The 7,369-nt window shown below is 32.9% G+C and overlaps 1 long non-coding RNA gene across 1 annotated transcript; it reads left to right on the top strand.

Moving 5' to 3' along the window:
* The first annotated feature begins 5,316 nt into the window (after positions 1–5,316).
* LOC148305011 (uncharacterized) lies at positions 5,317–6,874 on the top strand. The gene is made up of 3 exons (XR_015838261.1): positions 5,317–5,569; positions 5,867–5,994; positions 6,658–6,874. It is a non-coding gene; the product is annotated as an uncharacterized LOC148305011 (long non-coding RNA).
* Positions 6,875–7,369: the final 495 nt, after the last annotated feature.

The following is a 7,369-nucleotide window of genomic DNA, read 5'->3' on the forward strand; positions in this document are numbered from 1 at the left end:
GATAATTGTTTCGCCTAGTTATGGCATTATCAAACGAATTCGTTTGATAATGCCATAACTAGGCGAAACAACTGTCTCAATATTAATTTTTTATGTGCTTTTTTTAATGAAGTACAACTTGGTAGACTCAAAAAATCTGTGTTTGATTTAAAATTAATTCATACTTTTATCATAATTTTGTTGACAATATTACACACTTATTGTATATAAGATAACTGGAAATGGCCGAATGGAATCCCCTTAGCCCACTAGTTTTCTTATCTCGCGCATAAATAAAACATAAATGTCGTATTATTCAATTTTGCGTACTTATGAAATGTCATCTTGATAGTGTATTGCAAACAAAATATATTAATGATGAAATATGCAAATACGGTTTTTCTTTCATCAGAAATGAAGATTAATATGGAAGTCTGGGTATTTACGGGGCTGACGACCGTCATAGGCTGATTTAAGTGATCACCTTACAAACGTGTAACATTCACCAATTCTACCCATCATTGACAACCAAACCCACACTACTCAAATTCTTGAAAGTTCTATATATATATGTATATGAAACAATTTTGAAACATTGTTCTTGAATCACTAGAACATCACTAGAGACATCTATTAGTGAGATGAAACGGTTTTCCTAATAACAAACATACATAAGTACTAAAGATATGTCTATTTTAAAAAAAAGTTAACAATTGTGTCTCGGTTTTTCTGTCGGCCGCCAGCTCCCTTGCATCCTTCCAAGTCAGGTCCGCGTCCCGAAGTTTAGACGAGAACTGCCGACGAATTGTCAGCAGTGGTCGTCCTGGGCGGCGCGAACCTGATGCCTTGTAAAAGAGGCAAGCTTGATGGCAGCTCTCAGGAGGCATGCGGAGTACATGGCCAAGCCAACTGAATCGCCTTTTCTTGACGACAGTTGTGACCAAGATTTGCTGCGTCCTACGCCTTTTCTCTTCATTAATCACAAAGTAAAGCTACCGCACGCCCAAAATTCTTCGCATACACCTATTCTCAAAGCTCAGTACACGGCTGCTCTGGGCCCTTGTAAGGTGCCACGTTTCACAGCCGTATAAGAGAACAGGAGCAATGCAGGCATTGTACAGGCGGTATTTGGTCTTCACCGAGTATAGATCCGATCTCCAGACCAGCCATCATACTGTTAAATGCGGACCCTGCGAGTCCTAATCGCACTCCCAGTTCCTTTTGAAGGCTGACCTTTTCAGTCGCGTACACTCCCAAGTACTCGAAACTCTCGACCCTTTCGATGAGGTGGTTACTCATCGTCAAGGGTTGCTGGGCGTTTAGGCATGAGCTGTTGCACAACACACGGGTTTTTTCAACATTTGTATAATACCACTTATTGAATTTTATTTCATTTCACGCGACTAGTTTCGATTACTACAGTTGCTTTCATGAACAGTAAAAGTAATAGGTCGATGAAAGCAACAGTTTTTTTTGAAACCAGCAATGAAATAAAACTCAAAAATGGTATTAAACATATTGCTCACTCCTTTCAAGAACGTCATTAATCAAAAATCGTCGATATTCAGTTCTGCATGTTTTCGGAATGCCCAGAAAATGTACTGTATCCCAGCAAAAGTGGGATATTTTAAACTTAATATTTACCCGCTACAGGGCAGAAAGTATTGTTTTTGCATTTTGAAGTAAAGGTATTGTATAATTTTTTTTTTAAATATACTTAATATTTTTCAAATGTAGAAAAAACATTCAGGTTTCACCTAAAAAGATCTGTTGCACAGTAAAAAATTCAATAAATGGCTTCATATTTATTTTTAATACATTGTATTATATTTTTAAACTTTAAAAACGATCTCCTGAAAAATCAAGTTTTTTTTATTTACGTAATTTATTTTTGTTATTTATCTTGAAAGGAGTGAGCGATGTGTGTAATGAAATAAAACTCAGTAAATGGTATTAAACATGTGTGTAATGAAATAAAACTCAGTAAATGGTATTAAACATGTGTGTAATGAAATAAAACTCAATAAATGGTATTAAACATGTGTGTAATGAAATAAAACTCAGTAAATGGTATTAAACATGTGTGTAATGAAATAAAACTCAGTAAATGGTATTAAACATGTGTGTAATGAAATAAAACTCAATAAATGGTATTAAACATGTGTTAGATTGAAAAAATATACATATATTGTCCGCCTCCGTAGTGTAATGGTCAGCACGCTCGGCTACCGTTCTGGAGGTCCCGGGTTCGATTCCCAAGGGGGGTTAAAATAAATATAAGTGATTTTTTCACTGTAATATTTATTCAATATTACCATGGACTGGTACCTGAAGCTGAGGGCTGATCACCTTTCCTTCATGTGTAAACGATCAAGATAACACTACGTTAATATGACACAGTGCCCTATGCACCATTGGGGTGCGGATAAGGGTTTTAATTTTTTTTAATTGAAAAAAAACATATAATTCTCATAAGTTTATGCCGATTAAATAAATAGTATTAAATTGTGTGAAAATGTAAATATATTTCAATTAAATAATAAGTCTTAAGTGTAATAAATAAATAAAATAAATAAATAAATGTTAACAAAGAAATATAATTATTTCCTACATTAAATAGACTATATGTACAAATTATTAAACACAAGGTGTTTATCATAAAATGTAAGATAAATATAAATACTACAAGAAATCCCCGTTTAAAGCTGTCAACAATATATTTTTTATGTTGTAATTTGTATGTTCATTCATCGCTCTGTGAATTCAGTATAGTACTACGGCAAAATATTTTTTTTGACATCTCAACACGGATGAAGAAGAATATAGAATTTTTTATTAAGTTTTACTTAAAATAAATACCGCCTCCGTAGTGTATTGCCTTGTGTCCGCCTCCGTAGTGTAATGGTCAGCGCGCTCGGCTACCGTTCTGGAGGTCCCGGGTTCGATTCCCAGAGTGGGGTCTAATAAATATAAGTGATGTTTTCACTCTAATATTTGTTCAATATTACCCTGGCCTGGTACCTGAAGCGGAGGGCTGATCACCTTTCCTTCGTGTGTTAACGGTCAAGATAACACCGCGTTTATATGATGTAGTGCCCTATGCGCCATTGGGGTGCGGGTAAGGGTTCGAATGAAATAAAAATGGTAAATACCACTATTTTTATATTACATTAACAAAAAATGTAAACATTACATTACATTAACAAAAAATAGTTACGTTAAAAAAAACCCAATTAATATACTTGGTAGATATCACTTTTTCTAAAAATCTACTGTAACACGTGTTTCGATGCATTCCGCATCATTTTCAAACACCGCATGTGAAGCTGATTCTACATTTTGGAGTTGGATCCTTGGGACGTTGAAGGTTGAAGAGGGGGAGGAGATGTTTTTTATTTTTATTAATTTATTTTATTTTTATTTTTTATTTCTAATCAGTGGAAACATAGACAATAGGGGAGAGGCTTGAGTCATTGTCATATTGCTAATTATGGGTTTAATATTATTGATTTTTAGGATTTCTACGTTATTGTGGTTAAATTTGTGATCATTATCTATTGTCCGCCTCCGTAGTGTAATGGTCAGCACGCTCGGCTACCGTTCTGGAGGACCCGGGTTCGATTCCCAGGGGGGGTAAGAATAAATATGAGTGATTTTTTCACTGTAATATTTATTCAATATTACCCTGGACTGGTACTTGAAGCGGAGGGCTGATCACCTTTCCTTCATGTGTAAACGATCAAGGCAACACTGCGTTTATATGACGCAGTGCCCTATGCACCATTGGGGTGCGGATAAGGGTTTTATTATTTTATTATTATTATCTATTAAATAGTTAGTGAATTCTGAAAAAAATATATTTTTCAAACATAATTCACGTTCCCTGATTCTTGTTTAGAATTTTCTGGAAGTCATACCAATGTACGAACTTCCGAAGAATATGGAAGTCTGAGTATCAACACGGCTTGCGACCTGCCATAGGCTGGTGTAACAATTACCATTCTATAATTAAAATGTAACTTTGTTTTAAAATCACTAAAAATATTTTATTACAACTTAATAATATTGTCTACCGGTTTCAAAGCTAACCAAGAATTTTTTGCCAAGAATTTTCACTCATGAATTACAAGAAATTATAGTAACTTTAAACATAAAGAGTAAATCGACTCACGAGTAGGCATAGGCTATGAAACTCAAAAAGTTGAAGCCTGAATAGGGACATGATAAGCGGTGTTGCATAAGCCGTAGCTAGATTTCAGAGTCACTTGGACGTTAGGTAATTTAAAAAAAAAATCTAACCGCTTCTTTATCAAGACTGATTAATCTGTCTTGATAAAGAAGCGGTTAGCTTCGAAACCGGTAGACATTTTAATTAAGTTAAAATAAAATATGGTGTTTTTAAAACAAAGTTACATTTTAATTATAACATGGAAAATCACAAAGTAAGTGTTTCAAATATAAATTATAATCACCATTCTACCCATGACTGACAACCACGCGAATAAAATTTCGGAACAAATATATATCATATAATTCACAAGTCGCGTCACTTGTCACTTGCTAACTATAAAGCATGAATAACAACATTAATTCCTTATTTTTTAATATGTTCATCTTTGTTTAAATAAGTTCTTTTCGAACCAATAATATACTGAAAAAGAGAAAACATATTTCTTGAATGTTTTTCGCAGATACTTTGTGGCACATTTTGTAAACTTTATAAAATAAAACAACTTTTTATTGATACACTTTATCCAACCGGTTTCGACAAAAAAATAAATTTGAAAATTGAAAATTGAAATTGAAATTGATACCAAAACTTCCACGCACTCCATACACAAGTTGTCATCCGGAGTTGACGTATTCGCTGCGCAATGCTCAATTAAAAGCAACATTTAGGAATTTTTCTCGTTTTTTAAATTATATTTTCATATGGTATACGGAGTACGTGGAAGTTTTTCGTATCGCAAGGGAAGGGTAATTAACTTTAACCTACTATGAGTATTTCAATGTTTTAGAATTTAGTACATAAACCCTGATGATGACAAGGTTCTTGTCGAAACCGGTTGGATAAAGTGTACCAATAAAAAGTGGTAAAAACAAGATTGTTTTATTTTATAAAGAAAACATATTATTTTTACAAAATGTGTACAAAATGTAATATATTATGTACAAATTGGCTACGGTCGTTAATAAAGGAAAAAATCATTCAATTCACCATTTTTTTTATAAATTTATGCTGATATTGCATTTGTAAAGCGTCCGATAAACAAAAGTAGTCTGTAAACGAGAGAACACTGCGTACAAACCTATATAAAGCTCATCAGGTCTCACCTCGTATCATACATACAATTTCAAGTATCATATATCATTGTATTATTGAGGAAACTGATTTAAAAACAAAATATTGCAAAAGATTGCCGTTCAGTTTGCTGAGATGAAGATTTTATTCGTACTACTATTATTTTTGGTGGCAGTTTGTGGTATTTCCGGAGAGAGCGATGAAAATTGGAAATATGACGTAGAACTGCCTGGACCAAGGGATGTACTGAGTGGAGAGTTGGGTGGAGTATCCAGAAAAAAAAGACAGGTAAAAAAATGTTCAAAATTATTTGTTTTTACTTTGTGGGATAAAAAAAATGTTTATTCTTTTATTTGTTTCAAAAACATTTTACATGCAAAAGTCATTTTGGGACATGGGATTAAGGTTAACAAGATTGAAACGCGACTAAGAAAGTTTAAAAAATGATCATTAAAAAAAAACTAATACAGGATAAAATAAAATAATAAAAAGAAAATTAACGAGTATAGAAATGGGCATATAAAAACACAAGGTAAGAAGCGTGTTCAAAGGGAAAAAATGTACTGAAAATTTTGTAATTTTCAGGCGTTTCATAGACTGCCTCCACCAAGGTTTCCGCCAGGGTTCCCGCCTCGACCGAGATTCCCGCCACCAAGGTTCCCGCATCCAAGGTTTCCGCCACCAAAGTTCCCGCCAAGGTTCCCGCCGATCAAGTATGAGTAAATTTTTCTTTTATTCATTTGAAGATTTTTCTCTTGTTGTTAGAGTTGCCATCGTACGTACGTATATATTATACGTTTTTTTTTACATTTTGATCGGCGGAAATGACTGAGATGAGTCATTATTTAATGAAAATACAATCTGAAACCATTTTATTTTTTTATTTTTTTTTTACTGGAAAACCAACAGAATATTTTACAAAAATAACACAGTATAATAAAATTTTTAAAAATAACATTCCAAATAGAGGTTTTCACTTGAGTAATCTAAAAATAAAGATAAAAATAAATTGTCATGTACATAAATCTAGAACTACGTAAGTAAAGTACATTACATGTTTTTATCAAGTAATATAAATTTTCTATATGAACTGGTCAAATAGACGTCAATAATATTTGTCTTAAACGTATTAAAAGAAACATTATTGATGTCTATTTCATTAAGCATTACATTGCACATATCGCAGGCTCGATTTAAAAATAATACCCACTATAACGTTCCCACTGATAACGCGGCACCTATCAACGTTATATGGGGGTTTACTGTACAATTTTATTTGAAGTAAGCCCGGATAAAGTTAATTTTTTCAATCAATCAATTATTTTTATAAAAATTGTATTTAATATTTAAAAAATTAATTATTTTTTTATTTTTAGACTTGGTTAGTAAAACGAGCCCCCCTCTAGGCCAAAATCACCGATTTTTTCACGGATGGCACTCAAAATATCTAGCACCGGATCTTCATTCTGCAACCTAATTTTAAGTTTTTTTTATATTACTTACCTACTTTCTTGTTTCTATTTACTAGTAGAATTCTTGATTAAACAATAAATAAAATTATAGTAAATGATGACGCATTATGCTAACTCAAAAGTGTTGTTTTAATAATTTTTACTAGTAAAACCTTTAAAAAAGCCTACTGCGATAAGTTTATGGTACAGGTGGCACAAAATTAATCACTTTATCGAAAGATGTAATAAATTTTTCAAAATGGCGTCGTACGTCATTCAACTAGACAACTGCAGTATATAAACACATTGATAAAACGGGCACAATTGTGTATCACCACTGGCGGCAGCCACTTGACGGATATCATCTTTTCCACTTATAGAAAAAAAAATTATAGGTCAAAATAAAGATTTCCATATTATTTTTTGACATCTCATCAAAGATGAAAAAGAATCATTAATTCACTAGAGACATCTATTGATGTCTCTAGTGAAGTTCTAGTGATTCAAGAACAAGGTTCCTAAATTGGTTCATATATATAGAACTTCCAAGAATTTGAGAAGTGTGGTTGTCAATAATGGGTAGAATTGGTGAATGTTACACGTGTGTAAAGCGATCACTTAAACCAGCCTATGACGT

Source organism: Brachycentrus maculatus, unplaced genomic scaffold (genome assembly GCF_059751285.1).
Source record: "Brachycentrus maculatus isolate JH-2025_06_01 unplaced genomic scaffold, ASM5975128v1 h1tg000293l, whole genome shotgun sequence".
Lineage (NCBI taxonomy): Eukaryota > Metazoa > Arthropoda > Insecta > Trichoptera > Brachycentridae > Brachycentrus > Brachycentrus maculatus.